The sequence below is a fragment of the Harpia harpyja genome, chromosome 12, assembly GCF_026419915.1.
Source record: "Harpia harpyja isolate bHarHar1 chromosome 12, bHarHar1 primary haplotype, whole genome shotgun sequence".
NCBI lineage: Eukaryota > Metazoa > Chordata > Aves > Accipitriformes > Accipitridae > Harpia > Harpia harpyja.
The window spans coordinates 1,368,845-1,386,667 of record NC_068951.1 but is presented as its reverse complement, the minus strand read 5'-3'; the positions used below and the strand labels follow the sequence as shown (position 1 = coordinate 1,386,667).

Here is a 17,823-nt window from a genome sequence, read left to right as displayed (position 1 = left end):
TGATCTGCATGAGCTTACTCCCCTTCCATTGTGTTTTGCCTCAACAAAAAACTGCTTTTGACCCATCAGACAATTGACTCCATACAAGAAACCCCTGCTTTATCAAATAGTTGACTGTACAGTGAGTAAAGGAAATCAACTAATTCTCTAAAGTCAACACTAATTCCTTTATTTAGAACTTGATCATAAGTTTGTTGAAGTCAAGAGAATGGATTGCTCTGACTATCCAAAGACATCTGGATCAGATCTTATCTCAGATCATCTGGTACTTCACAGAAATTTTCAAAAGCCACTTGAAACAAGAGTCCTAGAAGATAACAATGACAGAAGAATCTGAACTCATCTATTATGCCTCCCTTTGAAAGATGCAAGTCTTTGAAAAATCGAAGGCAAAATTCTGAACTACACTTACAAACACGTGGATCAAAGATAACTGTTGTCACGGGTGAATTTTTTTTCCAAGTATTAATAGTATCATAACTTGGTGACACATCATGGTTGACAACAGCTTGGGATGTTCAATTTTTGACATCTAATTTTGGCACTCATAATTGCCCTCTGAAGGAACATAACTACATTGGGAACATGGGTTCCAAGAATTAAGCATTCAAAAATCACACTTTGGTTACGTTCAAAGGAGATGCTTTGTTTGCAGCTAAGGCCTATGCATCCTTTCTTGCAAGACATCTGAGGCAAAGCCTTTGTCATCCATTCACACAATTAACACTGCCATCCAGATTCTCATCAATCTGCATCTTGAGCATCCAGTGCCCTTTTCTTTGGATTCAGTGTTGTCCTACTCTTGTTCATCTATGCTATAAAATGTTTTCCTAATCGATTGCTTCAAAGAGAAGACTAACATAGATGCATTCACTTACTGCTTCTGCCTTTTATTACATAAACAGAAGTTACTTGCTTTCATTTCCAAGTTCCTGATAGCATATTCTCTCCTTACTCATCTCTAACACAGAGATGTGGAATTTTGCCTCTAATTAGCCTATAATAATAACTTCCACCAGTTACTCGTTTTATTTTTAATGTAACTACTATCTCAAAGCTCTCTTCCATGCTGTTCCCATGCTACCAAGGAGTGCTCTGCAAACATCCACTAACCCACTTCTGTGTTCCACTTCGAACAGTTCCTTAAACTTATTCCTTGTCCTGATGCCTCACAAATTTTAAGGCCCAACTGTTACAACTAAAAAGACTAAATGTTTCCCTTTTGCTGGAATAATCATCTGAAACAGATTATGCTAAGATAAAAACACCTGGTAAGATTGCATGAAGCTAGGTCTTGTCATATCAAGATGCGCACAGGTAAACTTCCCATAGAAGGTGATGTAAAACAAGGACCTAGAAGAACAGATTCAACTTTAACTAAAAGCCAATCCAGAGTCCACTGAAGCTTTCTAGCTTTGGTACAGGAAGTGAACACTGAGAGCTGCCTTATAACATTATTTTCATCCATCATCTGAATTTTCTGTTCTGAATAGCACATAGGACCTCTGATATCTACCTTGAATCAGTCCTGCAGAAAACACCTATTATTTAGCATTGTTAATTAACATTTTGTAGATATACCTGCAGTTTGTTAGCCCACTAGGACATTTACAAAGCCCTTTCAGAAGCACATTGTCCTCTGCTGTTAACATGTAGCCAATATAATAGCCAAAGAGCAAAGCAATTAACTTCTCCATAGGCTGAAATTTAAACCAGCAATTACTTCTATAATTCACTTAGCAGAGCATCAGGCACCTTTGCTCAGAAAGCTACTCAAAATACACCCATTTGAGCTTTGAGAACGCAAAACAGTATCAGTTGCTATATTTCATTGTTTAGTGATAAACATTGCTTAAGGTCTAACTTGAATTTCTACTTTGGAAATGGAAGAGTCCTTTTAAAGAAAAGTTAGCTCATGTCAAACTTGAGGTTCCTTTACACTGCCATAAGTGTATAAAGAAGCACTGATGTAAATGTGAATTACATTCTTGGTACATTTACTAGCTGGTATAAGTTAGTTAAAACTAATAATCTCCAACTTGCTGTGCTATTTTTACCAACTAAAAGCCCAGTGTCTTCTCTTGCTCTTAGAACACAAAGCCGATCTGCACACTTTTATGCATTGTATTGATGATAGTATTTCTGGATGTTCGAACACCACCACTAAATAATTGCAGCCTGGAACAACGTTTGTATGGTAGTGTTTATTTTAGAATATAGCCTTTTTAAAAAAAAAATTAAAAAAATCAAGTTCTAGTGTGCCCCTAAAACATGTTTGAGAAAACATAGGCTTGCTTTCCATTTGTAAGTGCAGACATACTTCCAAGCAAAACTTGGAGCCCATGTTCATTCCTGTCTATGACTGAACAAAAGTATTGCTGTTCAATTTCTTATTTATCATGTATCAGACTTGTTTGCCATATCCAAAAGGAATAGAAAAACACTATATGTAAAGTCTTTACACTTTAATAAACAGTGATTAAGTATAATCTACTAAATGTAAACAGGTATAAATCTGCCATTTCTAAGACACCAGAAATTACTTATCAGAAAGTTTAAAATAAAAAGTGATGGGTAAGAGAGAGGAGCAGGATTATCCACATATCTCTGCTGCAGTATAAAAATATGAAGCTACGATCCAAAGGCCAATGAAATCAATGAAAATTGATAGGGGCAGGAACAGAGTTCAGAAATCAGAAACGAAATGGAATTTAGGTACCTTCATCTTTATACCTTGGGTTTCCCTGGAAATTCCAACTTTGCAGACCCAGAACAACAAAATCAAAATCATTCTTTATATTTTGTTCTTCAATTTTTGTGTTTGTCTCTATGTAAATTTGCTTCAGTGGGCAGACAAAAATTGAAGCCATATACATATTTTTAAAAAGGGTTGCCATTGTTTGTTAGCCGAACAATGAATTCCATTAACTTGCAACATACCACTGTCTCTGTATATCACAACTCTACTTCCTGCTGTTAGAACAGGATCAGAAGCAGAATCAACTGACATCCTCATTTCTTTCTTGCACAGTGAGCACTGGTCAGCTTTTATTGAAAGAAACATTTCCATAATAACCTGACAAGACTTCTCCCTCATTTGTTTGCAATGAAAGAGTTAAAAATCCGTGACCCAAATATGGAGACCCATTTTAAACTTGCTGAAAATTGCTTTTTAATCCTAGCTCTCGAGGATTTCCTTTGAAACCATCTGCCATGCACGCTGAGTAGTCTTTTCCTGTATATGTACAGGATTACTATAACATGGATTCTTTTGTGTAACTTAATACATTTCAGCATATTAAAAAAATTAGTTAAAATCTCCATTCTTTTCTGATTTCAACTGTATACCATGAAAATGACTGTAAAAGTCAAAATCAGTGATAAATTCATAGCAAAACCGACACCCATATTTATCTTATTTATTGCAGTATTTACATCGCAATTCTAATATATTTAGTCAGTCTAACACTGGATAGGATTTAAGCAAATAGTTATGAGTCATTTAACTAATATAACTTATGCACATGCTTAAAATTAAGCTCAAGCATTTTCCTGGATAGGAATGGATTTAAACATGTGCTTTCTGAACTAGAACATAGTTTGAAGACTGGAAGACACAATTAACATCATCATAATTAGAGATCAGAAGAGATTTCCAAATATTATTTCAAATCTGTTGTGCAGCTTTTTCTGTTTTCTTGCTATGAACCTTTATGCAGTTGTATTTTTATAGTACAAATACTGAGAAGCAGTAAGTCACATTCATAAACAAACTGAATCTTAAAATTGGCACATGTAACCATATATATTTTAGCAATCATCCAAAACATAAAACAAAGAAAATATATTGCTTCCTATCAGAATAATCACAGCCAGAGCGATTGAAACAGCAAACATTCAGCAAGACAGATTTATAATCAATTTATAGAATCAACCTATAAAGTAAAAAAAAAAAATATCAAAACCCCAACACAATTATTGAGCATTTTCAATGTGGAATACTTTTAAAAGATGGTGATTTGCCTACAAACATTCTGAGAAAAGAAGATAAGGAAAATTATTTGCATAGTTTTAATCATGTAAGGTGACACTAACATTTCAGAAGACAGACAGGCCATAGCCTGTGAACTTCTTTGTTTCACATAAACACGCTTGAGAGCAACATAGCTGCACATGGGCTTCATGCTAGCAGCCCTCAGAGTCCTCATTCATATTATTCTGTTTCACAGTCAGTCACCTAATATCTAATAAAAGTGAATGGCAATACAAAATCCCACACCAAAACATCCCCCTCCTAACCAAAGATAGAATTCCACACCCTTTGATGCATTTTCCCTGGAAAGGAGCAGTGTTAGATATGATTAATATACAGGACAGATCTATACATGCAGATGTTGGAAGAATGTGGAGAGAAGAAAAAAACCTAGCAAATAATTTTGTTTCAGCAATAACAGATGTTGGAGCATCATCCTGTAGACATGTTACTTTTAATACAAAACTGCTCATGAAGTGAGTGAGGGGGTGAGGACAGAATCAATGCCCAATTACCCAGTTATTTCAGAGTTTCCATTTTAATGAGCTTCCTGTATGATTTTGTCCTTTTAATTTTCCTTCTCTAATAATCATATCAAATTAGTTTTGTCTTAAACATCAGTGAAAAGAAATTCAGCTGTCTGAAAAAATCATAAGACAGCTGGTAGCAGGTTCTTAAAAACATGTTACACTGTCATTTACTTCTGTATGAACCAAGAGCAATTCACAAGATCCTATGGCACTACTTGGGATTAGACTTGAGTGACTGAGAACAGCTTCATGTCCTGATACATCTGCTAATATGGCAAATGGATACTAAAAGACTAACAGTGCTATAGCATTTGCAGATATATCAGTGCTGAAAAAAACAACCAAATGCATAATAAATAGATTAAAACCACCTTTCTCTGGCTAAGGGAGAGATTAACTGAAGCCTGGTCTGCATTCCAGCTGAGGAATAACCTGCCTTCCTGCCAGATTGCATTTCCCGCTCACATTATCAATATAGCACCATAGTTTCTTCCCACTTTCTTAAACTTGGTCAGTGATGTTGAGGAGCTGGAGAGACAGCAGGGATGTAAGCAGTGCTGGTGCTGTGGCTACAGAGTATAAAACACGACTGATACATGCTTAGCTCTCACCAAATCTGTCTCTTCACATGCACCACAACCCCTGCCCACCGCCCCCCACAACCCAGAAATAAATACATGCAAAACCTATACAGTGAAATACACTGACAAGGCTTGCAGACTAGGGCAGTAGAAGCACAGCATGCAAAGGATAAGCAAGCACTTCATTGATAACATCCAAGCCCTCTACCAAATAACAGGAACCTAAGTAATGTCCAACTACTTATCAGAAGCAATTCAGAAAAGCTTACATGAGATAGATGTGAAGATTCTGATACTGCATAGATCCTCTAGGATCTGGTGAGCAGCATAGCATCACACTGCAAAGATAAGGCTTAGTGCATGTTGGAACAAGAGAATCATCTCTTCTTCATCATACACATTGGTATATAAAGCTGCAACAGTGGCTTCTGAATTGCCATGTCATCTCAGATACAGTTTCTCTTTAGACTGCACCCCCTTCTTTTTGATGCCAGACTGCTACTATGTCACCCCAGAGTCTCATTTACAGACTATTTACTTCCCACGTCCCTTTACAGTGAATTAAATTGAATATCATTAAGACTATATGGCGAAAGAAAAGTTACCAGCAGCCTTTAAGATGCCTGGAATTCAGACTGATACATTTAAGAGTGCCATCACAGTGGTAGCAGGCACAAGGCACACATACAGCCATAGGCACAAGAGATTTATACAACAGCTACAAACGACTGTTGTACTTTTTGAGACTCCTGTATCTCTTGGATGACATTCTCCCATCGTAAGTATTTCTAGAATAAATTTGCTTAGCTGTGTATAACATGGCACCTCATTATTCCTATGTGAAATCCGTAGGTAATTAGCATCCCAAAAGGAGCTAAAGCTACCCCATACATCTTCATCCACATGTGTAAATCTGCAGGTTTTCAGTAGCTGCCATGTAAAAGATGTATTTCAAAACAAACAAAATCCTCACCAAAAAAGTAAAGACAAACCCCCAACAGCCATAACTGTGTACAAAACAGCTTTCTTACAACTGACTGGTCCACCAATACCACAGAAATTAGTCATGTGTAACTAATTGATACAAGTCTCCTGAGGGGAGTATTGCTGCTGGTTATCTTGATATGAGAAATTTAGTCCAGAAGTATAAATTGGATGGACAGCTGAAAAGCTTTAGTTCTCCTAGTAGGAAAGGAATTGATCTGGTAAAGAAAGCCCTTAAAGGATATTATCATGTCAAAAAGCAGGATTAGGAAAAACATCAATGGTCTTAAAACAACTGAGAAAACACAGAAAACTTTGTTTCTATCAGTAATGCTAATTAATTATTTCCACATTCACACAAAAGGTGAAAAATTGAAGACGTCAATTTTTAATGTTTCTCCTAAACTTATACATGATTATGAAACCATCTGCTACAAAAGTCCATGTTCTTCAATTAGTGATTTCATTTTTGCATCTAGTACTTTTACTTATCAATTCCCCTTCCACCAAGTCCAAGAAAAAAGTATTCAGATATTCACAGACCTGTAGAAGATTTTCTTCACATTTCTGACAAAATGTTGTATCAGACCTTTCCTGATTAGTTCTACTGCCTACTCCTATACAGATTACTCAATTGCATAAGCAGGACAAGTACTCCATTCATTAAAATCATTTTTTGATAAACAAAATAACAACAGTTAATACGTACGTTACATGTGAAGCGTGCATTTATTGCTCCCCAATGCACATAACACAAGATTTATTTTCTTCAAAAACATCTGATTTCAAGTAAATCATTATGTGAAGCAACAGCATAACTAACAAATTCCCAAACTCTACCTTACATGGAGTATTGCTTCATCTTCACGATTTAGGTAAAACAAGTTAAAGTTTCTTGGACTTCATAAAGAGGGCACTGCAATATATTGAAAGAAAAGACAACAGATGTTATAGCCAAAATAGCTCATGCTATATCTGCTACTATGTTCTGCTGCTAAGACTGAACGTTGACAGGGGCTCTCCTGAGGCTATCAGGAAATCAAACACCCGAAGCTAGCTGATCATTCGGGTGGAAAAATATCAGCAAGAGCTCTTAAACTAACAAAATTCTCCATGTACAACATAATGATCGTTGTCTATCTAACCAAAGAAACAGACCTTCCAGTCACCTGAATGAGTACAGCAGGTTACATGTAAATGAAGATTATTTCCTAACCCTTTATCTTTCTTAGCTACAAGGTTTGAATCAAGACAGCAACTGAATTGCATGACATGTAAACTCAATGCTGAATTAAGCAAATGTGCTTACCCAACATAAAACTGAGATGTGTAAATTATGAGATTACTGTCAGAGATTTGTCCTGACTAATAAACCTCCTGATCATTACCTCTGTGCCTGACATTACACTCACCATATTTAAGAACATCATAAACAAGTAACTGTGCACATGGTCACACTGTGCAAATTAAATAATCCACTAATATTAGAGGTATGCTGCAGAAAAGTTAATCAAAAGCACCCAGCAGCAACAGCAGTCCAAAGAATGTATCCAAACTATAATAGACTGCATAGGGCCAGAACCACATAGGTTTTATTATCATGATACATTAATCAGTTTCCTTGAGAGTCTTGCCTGTACGAAGTATTTTACATTACACCAATTGAGAATCTCTGCTATCCCTAGAGGCCATGGTTGCCCAGATCCTCAGCTAGGGCAATTTAGGGCAACTCTACTCAACTTCTGGGTTGGTATTATTTTTATCTAGTTTTTACTTCAGAAACAGTGGATCACATAGAAGAACAAGGTCACTAAACATTTGATGTGTTTAAACAAGCAGCAAATGGTGATGCAACTCTTGGAAAATATATAAATGTACTGTCACACGCAGATTAAAATCACACTGGTTTTTGCCTGGAGAAATTGGTTTCTGTTATTTCATTAACAATACTGTGAAAAAAACCACAGTAAAGGTAAAAAGGTTTTGGCTTTACATTTATTGTTGGTTACCTGAGATTAGTTATTTGAAATTCCACAGATCCTTTAATAACACCATAATATTTAACGTAACTTAATATCTCTATATATGAAATACTCTCCTGCAACAGATAGGAGCCCAAAGCATCAAAAGGTATGTAAACCTATGGTAAAAATAACCATTGTAAGTTAATAACTTGGGCAGGTGGTTCACCAGCCCTGACAAACACAGCAGGCTCAGACAGGTAGCATTAGTACAAACACCCATTGAACAATCTGACAGAAGTTAAATAAATCACATGGAAAATAGAGCATTCAATGGCTCCATACACCACACTGCACAAAAACCTTTAAACTATTTCCATCATAACACAGTTAAAGAACCTTGCTTCTAAAAAAGACCCAAGACAAAAAACCAGCATGGAGGTCAGTTTGAAAGAAGCCATGCCATCTTACATGAACTAAGCAAGGATTTGGCTTCACATAGTCCACTTCAAATAAATGTTACCGAAGTCTACTATCAGATATATGGATATAATTCTGGATTCAATATGAAATTTGTTTTCCACATCTGTGATGATCTAATAAAGCACAGGCTTTGAGTTGCACCAATTCTAACAAATCTTCTACGTAAACTTAAGTTTAATTAGCATTACATTATCCCAGTTTACCAGGATCACACTCTGAAGACAATGCTGGAGTGAAACATTGTCATGAACCAGGCTGCAAGTTTGTTGTTTCCTCTTAGTTTCCAGATGTCTTGGTACTGTACATATTCCTATCTGGACTGTGTGTCTATGACAAAGAAATACAGTAATATTGGCAAGACCACAGGGAATAATCACTACTCTGTACCTCAGAGAAAAACTGTTTAAGTTGCATTCTCAAAATTGCCCTGCTGTAACAGATAGGTGTGCTGCTGCAAAGACCACAATTAAAAAAATTACTGTTTAAGTGTTTCCATAACAGATTAGATTTTTTTGATACTGAATGCATCTGGTGTATTACAGCACTCAAGGAACTGTGACATGGTGAAGGATTTATGAGCTATTATGCTAGACAAAATTAGTCATTGCATGAAAAAGCACTGAGCAGCTATCCAAACTGGAAATAAAGGCAGCGGGTGGGGGGAAGAGAGGAATCGGGATCAGGTTGGACTTTGTGCTATCATTATAAAGCTAGAGCAAACAAAACTGACTGGTATTTACAGATACATCACCACCTGCAAGAACTTAACAACCTAAAGGTTTAATCTACCCAGGACTTCACTGAGTCATACCTATAGAATATTGGGTCAAAATACAGCTAATCTGACATAGCAAATTGTTGCAAACACTGTTTCAGCGTAATTGAATGCAGGACAAGAAATAATCATGACCATTAGCCATGATGTTGCAGACAAAACTCTTAGCAAGAGGCATAGAATCAATTCATATCAACTCAATTGCTTTGTCCAATTTGTCGTCACTAGAATCAATGACAGAACAAAAGGCTAACTGTGGGACAACCAGAGCAGGAAGTCAGGTCTCTGAAAGATGGTGTTCCCAAAAATACCACCACAGCAACAGTATTTTCTATTCTGATTCAATCTACAATCCAGAAAACATAAGTACTGGTGTCTTAGCCTCCTTCCTCCCTCCCCCATCACTGAATAGAAGATATAGCAGAAACAGAGTGCTTGGATATTATTGTACCTATTTTAATTTGGAGGAAAAGTAAACAACCTGCTTCTCTCCCCACTCCAAAAAACATTATTTAGGGATCCTGCTCACACAAAAACAAGTGGCTCGTGGTGCTGTTTTCAATTCTCCACCTTCTAAAAAAGATAACATGCTGTGGAGCTATTTTAAGAACATCTCATTCACAAAGGTCTCCAATCCAGTCTTCAGAGACAGAGATGATTTTCTTGCTGCTTCAACATCTTTACTGGCATGACATTTGCTTCAGAGGGAGTTCATTTGCTGTTCCAACATCAAAATGGAGCAAGAGCAGCTGCCAGGAGAGGGATAAAAGGAAACACTGGTGACAAAGAGCAGCAGGGTCATTTCTGGTGCAAAGAAACGTAGAACAGAGAGAACTGCAGAACTGCCACTTTCTCTAAAAAGCCTCAGGGGATAAAGACCTCCCCTCTACCTCCTGCAACTGGTATTTAGCAGCAAGAAGGAAAATTAGACAGAAAGAACTAAACAATCAGGCTGAAGTCTTTAAATGGCAAACTATTACAAACCAACTTTAAGCACCTGAGGACTCCCAGTTAAAGCCAAGCTCATGCTTAAGCTCTGCAGTGAGCAAAGAATTCAGCAACTCCTTCAGAAAATTCAAAAGAAAACACTTTTGGCTAGAAAGCACTACAGGGTTTGGAATTCAGTGTTTTGGAGATGACAGTCTTTGGGACGAATTCAAGCCCCAGTGCTAATCACAATCTTCATATTTGTATATACAGTATACTGAACAAACTTGGGGCAAAGCTGTCAACTGCAACATGACCACCACAAAAACTACACTGCAAGAGCCACAAACAGGGCTGACAGGCCAGTGAAGCAACATAAGTGCCTGTAGAGTCTGATCTCCAACATCAGAGATATGCAGTATCTCTAGATGACACCATCTGTCATTTACACCAGTTGCTCCCTACCCCATATCTCAGTCATACCTGTGCAGCTCTATTGAAGTACCATTCCATCATTTTAATCGCTTTTCAAAGAAGCCAAGTTCCCACACTGCTGCTTTAAAGACAAAGATGAGGCTCACCTTCATCAACATGCCTTTTTGATAGACTAACCAGCTTATGCTAGGTCATCCACTTGGTTTGACTACTTGATTATTTCCCTATCTTCTTATTAATAGATTGCCCAGAGCTGGACAGAGATTTGTCCCTCATTCAACAAGACGAGCAGAACCTTGCCCTCCTTTTAGATGAGGGCATATTGCCATCCTTGCAAACTTTAAGACACAAACCTTTACACATAACCAAAGTTAAAACAAAATATTCTTTCCCCCTGCTCCTCACTGCATTTTATTAATAGATTCATTTATTCTTTTCCAGTTTTGTAGAGAAAAGGTTTTAAAGATGAAAACTCTGGAAAATTATTCTTTGCAAAGAAAAGGACTAATATACACCAACAGGAATTTAAATCCTATGATACTTTGTGTGTATTAACGTTTATTCTGTTGCATATTAGGACCAGAGTTTATTTAGAGCATGATATTTATCTGACTAACCAAATCCCCTCAAATTCACAGGCATTAGCACTGTGTTTAATGACACCTTAAGGGCTTCAGCATTAGGATTTATGAATAAAATATTACCAGGGTGTTACAGAATACCGATGACTGTATCTGCAGAGTTGTATATCAAGGTACATGTGGGCTTGTCAAACACCTACATGATAAATTATCAATAGTGCAGCTCAGAGTACCCCTTCTGTGGATCAGAGACAAATCTATGCAAGCATTTTGTTATGCTTTGTTCCACTTAATGTTACTTTTTCTGCATTAAAGGGTCACAAAAACCCCTACATGCATAAGTGCTAGAGGACATTTATGCACAATGCTCAGCCATGAAATCAAAAGACCTATTCTAATATTCAGTCCTGTTTTCACAGCTAGGTCTTGTGCTACAAGAAAAAAAACCCACAAAGCCTATGTCTGGAACTGGACCATAACATTTTATACTGTGCAATATGAAAGAATCTTTTGTGGAGAATTTTAAGGTTAAAACACTGCTGAGGAGCATCAAAGAAATAGAACAGACTGATTACAAATTGTCTTCCATCCTTTGCCCTTATGCAGAATGCTGCCAAAAAGATTATACCCCTGCAAAGCAAGTGGCAAATCCAAGGGGAAAATAAATCTCTCAAGAGTCAGAAAAGACTAAACTTGACACATTAGATTTTCAAAAAGGGACAAGTCTTTGCCCTGTGTTTCTAATGCACAGTCGTTACTGTTATATGTAGTTTTTAAATGAGTTTAGCAAAGAGCACCTGACAAGTCTAGATATACTAGCATTCAGTGTTTGATACTCAAACAGCAGACTTGCTACTGCTTTACAGCACTCTCACTGTGAATAAAATAGTAAGAGACAGATGCATGTCCCCATGAATAACTGTCTTCACCAGTAAGAGATTAGAATTGATCTGTCCTGTTTCATCAGCAGTAGTCACCAATTGCACATCTCCATGCATCACTGGGGATGACAAATTAGTTGCAATCAAACTGGGCTTTGGCAGGATCTAGTGCAGTGTCTCTACCTGCCCAGTTCAAATTACTATGGTTAGATTTTGCCAACTCACTCATCAAGTGGCTTAAGCTCATTGAGCTACTCACAAAACACTCTTGCTTAAAGTTACATGAGCCAGCTCTGTAATGAGCTTCCCCTCAGCAGACTTATGCTTCTTATAGAGGCATTAAATAGCAAGGAAGCACTGACTTACAATAGTACACGATTAATTCATTCTGCAGCCCTGTTCCAAGTAGGAGTGATTCATATAACTAATAGGTAACACTTTCAAGTAGCAGACCTGTACCAGGAAACAAAGGGTCTATTAAAAGTTGAGTACTTTGTCTGCCAGTTTCACGTTTCCTTAATATTCTTTTAAGAGGCCTTTTCCTTCAACATACCTCCATATGAATTAACTGGATCTTGTCCCCCTTAACTTTCATAGCATGAAGTGCCTAAAAAGCAGCTAAACTGACAGTCTTAAGCTTCACAGCATGACAGAGGCCAGGGACACCAATTAAAAGTGTTTATAAACCCAGTGTAGAAGGAAGATACAGTTGTTAGGGTGGGTCATACAACACTGGCACCTGACATAACTCCATATGGACGCGCAAGATAAGTATCCCTCCAGCTGCCATCTCACCAGTCTCTCACCTCATTGAAAAGAGCTGGTTCAACTTCAAAGGGCAAATAAAAGATGGATAATATGGTTGTAGCATTTAGTCAAACTAAAATAAATTAATAAAGCAGGTCCCAGATTTTACTTACACTTTACACATATGGAAATTGGAAAGCATGGTTTGTAGTAGTCCAGTCAAGACCTGTCAGGAAAACTGGTGACAATGCAACCCAGTTCACTTCTTCTGCTCTCACTGCTGAAAATTCATCTACATGACAGTGTCTAATAACACTTTTAGAGTATTACTAAGACAAGACATGTCTTTCCTCATGTAGAGCCAAAGAATGAAGTCACCATGGATTTGATTCACTAAAGCTAATAGAAAAAGGTTGTGTGACAAATCAATAGGAAGTCAGTAACTTTAGACAAAGGTGTGTGGGGAGAAACTCTTTAGGCTGCATATAGTTCTGGTTTAGGCAACTAACACTTCTTACCAAATAGTGGACCTAGGAGTTGCCCCAGATCACTTAGTGGCAATACATAAATAAGCAGTCAGACCAAAGGCTGTCTGAGCTGATGGAACTGGTTACTTTTTTCCTTTGAGATTTACTAAAGATAACCTCTATCCAAAAACTTGGGATTGTTGGTGTTTGATGGTAATCATAAAGAAAAAGGGCATCAATAAAAAATACAAAACTTTTTCAAAAGTTTACTTGTGGGTTTGTTTTTGTTTTGTTTTTTTTTTATTAAAGAAGTCTGCTTTTCATAAAAATGCAGGCAACTTTCATGATACTGTAATGCATCATGTGATACTTGCAATGGAAAGCTGCACATATGTAACATCCTCAGCTATGGCAAAGATGCTGAGTACAATGCCCACTGTGTTGATCCTTCCTTAAAGTAATAAGGATAAAGAAGAAGCATGAGCTTCAGCTGGAACTTCCCTCAGGTTAATTGGCAACTGGTTTGCTCATGAGGAAGTATAAACAGATGCTTTAAACACTAATGAGAAGTGGATCCAATTCCCATCTTTTCATGAGAACAATACTTGAAAGAATAGGTTCTCAGGAACACAAGCTGCTCCAGGGGAGATGGCTACACAAAGCTTTAAAACATGCTACCAGAGATCTTGGCCTGAATTATTCCCTATCCACTGCAAAAATGAGTAGGTAAAAACACCCTGCTTAATATTAAACATTGCTGTTCAGAAGCTTCTCTCTAAAGACCCCACATAGTCAATGGGGAAAGAAATGTTGAGGTGATGTCCAGACACACCTAACGTAGACTCCTCCAGACAGCAATGCAGTATACCTCTTTACCCTTTAATGATAAGGAGCCTACAGAGATTAGGCTCCTAAATTAGTCACCAAAACTGCACATGCCTATGAACACTTCTCAATAAGCAGTCATTACAAGACTTTCAGTTTATGCTAGAAAAAGGTTGACTTTTTCCATATCACTGACCACTTTGTTTATGACCATAAATTCAACTATAGACCAGTGGCATGAACAAGATAAATAATTTCTTCCTTCCCTTTTCTTCCCAACATGCAGTTGAAGATGACTGATGTCAGCAAATATACCAGTAAAAATTAAACTCTACTGAAAATCAATTGTTTAAAGACATGTGATCCAATTAACTCAGTAATGTACCTAACTGAAAAAAAAAAATTAAGACGACACTGTATTTGGACTTGAATAATGCCACCAGGACATTAATCTGCACATAAATTTAGAACCCAAGTTTCCATACAATGATTATTAGGCAATTGCTTGATTTTACTACTTAGAAAGATTTTGCAATAACAGAGGAAGAAAAGAGTCCATAATGAAAATGTGTGGGAGAGTTTTAAAAGCCTTCCAGTGCTCACAAGCGCTTCCCTATGCACAGGCCCACCCAACCTACTTTGTATCCACTTCCTTCCATTGTCCCACCACTGCACCATGCCTCTCCAGAGCTTGAGGGGAAGCAAAGACCAAAAGAATCCTTGGTGCATGCCACATTCATATTCACATTAGCAGTTTGTTATCAACTTCAATAAAAACTTCAGACAGCTAGAAATACAAGTTCTAAATAAGTATTCTGTCTCTTCTTCCAATGCATAATGTTATAAAATGGCTGTAAACCAAATCTATTCTTACTTTTTTTAAGTAAAGCCCCTGTTTTAAAACAGTGATGTGATAGCAAAACTCTACCACAATTCTAGACTGGAATATTAGCTAACAACATTTCAAAATGCAACAGAAGCAGTTTTAACAAAAAACCCCGTCTTAATTCCTGCAAGACTTTCCTTGTTTACATTCTCAAAGAGCAGACAAAAAGTATCCAAAACCCATTCTTAAAAAGATTTTGCACTCAAGTTTTAGGAATTGCAACAGGCTTTGACATGTACAGTCTCCTTTACCCCCTGCTGTATAGAAGTCCAATGACGTTGTTCAGTTTTTAGCCACACATACAGAAAAGACAGACCACAGTACTTGATACTGTACCATCAGGGATTTGTTAGTAAAACTTCAGCAACGCAGTGGTACTATTATAGATCTGCTAGTCTTCTTTCCTCCCGGTTCAGACAGGAACCAGATGTAGAGAAGGAAAGTCTGTCAGCTCACTCGTAACAGGGGCACGTACAAATTCGCTGTCAGTCATTTATTTCCTTTGGAACTGCTCACCCAATTTAATCATATCAAGGAACCTCTTTATCACTATCACAGTTAATTTAACTCTACTACCATCATGGGTAAGGCTCTGATAACCAGGAGTTTTTCTGAAGTAAAACTATTAATCAGATATGATTAATATTCACACAAGAAAATGGAAAGTGTTAAAACTGTCAAATTTTTATTAATCTCTGTTTTAGGGAACACTTATGCTTGAAAGAACCACACTGCATTTCCCAAGCATGCAGATTAATGGCATAAGTGAACTAAAACAACAAACGACAAAAAATATTTTACTCCTAGGTTAACACGTACTTCACATGTGACACATAACTTCCCAGCCTGTTAATGAGCATGCTGCAGCAAGCCTCAGAAAAATAGACTTAAGAGGGGAATTGGCTATAGTATCTGCTACTAGCTATCTACTGAAAAGACCTAAAACCTCCGATTACTTTGTTTTTCCCTCCTGATCTAAGGGAAGAAGGAAACTCATCTTCTAGTGTGACATCGTGCTTCTCACTTTCTTCTGGAGCCTAGAGACAAGGCTCAGGCCCTCGGTGCCAGCATGCTGCACTTTCTCTGGTCTCAAGTTGCTTCAAGACTTTAAGGTAAAGCCTTCAAGTATTCAAATCGAAGGGAAAAAAAAAAAAACCAACAAAAAAACAACTAAACCCCCAAAACCAGAAAAACGCCGAAAACCACGGCCAACCCCCTCCCCTCAAAAAAACCCCCAAGCAAAAACCCCTCACACATCTCGAGGCCAGCCACCGCCTTTAAAGCACATTCGCCTTTCCGTTAGCTGAGTTAGGCAAGCTTCTTTTATGAAAGACAGCTTCAGTAATCACCTTCCTCTGGAGAGCGGGGCCGAGGCAAAAATATCAACCTCAGGAAACCGAGCTCCTCTTCCCCTGCTCGGCCCTGGGCGGGAAGGAGAGCGGGCTCACCCCGGGGCCAGCACAGCCCCGAGGGCCCCACCGCCGCCCCCGGGGCGGATGGCCAGAGGGCCCCGGGAGAAGCACGCCAGCGGCCGGGCACAGGGACCCGCTCGGCTCGGCCCTCACCCCGGCTGCCGCTCCGCTTCCCGCCGCCACCCCTCAGCGCCCGCAGTGACCTCCGCGCCCCGCCGCGTCCTTATCTCACCCCGCCCCGGGAGCGCCATTGGCCCCTCCCGCCGCTCATCAGCCGGCTCCCCGCCTCCCATTGGCCAGCTGCCCACCCGCAGACGGGCGCCCCGGCGACTTCCTCGTCCGTCACCCGGCGCCTCGCGCCGCGATTTGAAGAGCAACGGCTCCCTTAACGCCCATCGCCCCTGATCACTCGTGAGGAGAGCTGTCAATCACGCGGCCGCCTCGCCTGCGAGCACTATTGGCCCAGTAACCCCTTTTCGGGCTTTCGTTTCTCCTCATTGGCTAATTGGGTGGGATAGGGGGCTGCGATTGGGCAAAAAGCAGGCCTCGGGGGCGGGACTCGTCTGAGGGGGAGAGTCAATTGGCCAGTAGGCTGAAGCGGCGCCGTGTGATTGGCAGGAAAGGTGAAGAAGGCGGGGCCAGCCGAGGTGAGGGTTGTATGAGGTGAGGGAATCTCGCGGGGTCTCGCTAGCTCTGGGCGCGGAGGCGCGCGGTGATTGGGCGGCGGGGGTCAAGGGGGCGGGACTGAGTCAGGGAGTCTCTACAGCGGCCGAGTCCTATGGGCCGGCCGAGCTGGGTCCCGCTCGTTGATTGGGTGGGGGCGGCTCTCGCGGAGCCTGGTGGGCCGGGTCCGATTGGCTGCGGGCGGGTGTCGGGCGCGCGCGCCCCGCATGGGGGCGGGCGGGGTGGGGGGGGGGGGTGTGGAGTTGGGGGGGGGGGGGGCCGGCGGGGGGAGGGCAGGCCGGGTGCGCGTGCCCGCTGTGCGCTCCGCGCTGGGGCTTCTCCGTGAGGAGGTGAGTGGCGGCGGCGGCGGCGGCGGCGGCGGCGGGTCGGGCGGCCGAGGCGGCGGCGGCGGCGGCGGCGGCGGCCGGGGGGCGGAGCGGCGCTGCGCGGCGGGGGCCTGAGAGCCCGCCGCCCCCCCCCCTCCCCCTCCTCCTCCTCCTCCTCCTCCTCCTCCCCCCCCCCGTCCCTCCTCCTCCTCACCACCTCAGCCTGCCGCACGCACGCACGCAGCGGAGACCCCCTCCCCCCACCCGGCCCCGGTTCCTTCCCCGCCCCGCCCCGCCCCGCCCCACCGGAGGGGGGGGCTGCAGCC

General features: G+C 40.3%; 2 protein-coding genes across 13 annotated transcripts in view; one reads left to right on the top strand and one right to left on the bottom strand.

Moving 5' to 3' along the window:
- LYRM9 (LYR motif containing 9) overlaps positions 1–16,759 on the bottom strand; it is a 54,922-nt gene extending 38,163 nt beyond the window's left edge. For 2 of the 12 annotated variants that reach the window (XM_052802837.1, XM_052802838.1), the window contains exon 1: positions 16,446–16,716. The gene's annotated coding sequence lies outside the window, so the exon portion shown is untranslated. Of the gene's footprint in view, positions 1–254; positions 308–6,968; positions 7,045–15,432; positions 15,502–16,445; positions 16,718–16,740 lie in introns of those variants that run through there. The other 10 variants (XM_052802827.1, XM_052802830.1, XM_052802826.1 and 7 more) reach the window with 10 other exon arrangements.
- Positions 16,760–17,454: 695 nt separating this feature from the next.
- Positions 17,455–17,823, top strand: part of NLK (nemo like kinase) — a 67,931-nt gene continuing 67,562 nt past the window's right edge. Inside the window, exon 1 of the mRNA XM_052803828.1 lies at positions 17,455–17,521. The gene's annotated coding sequence lies outside the window, so the exon portion shown is untranslated. The remainder of the gene's footprint in view (positions 17,522–17,823) is intronic.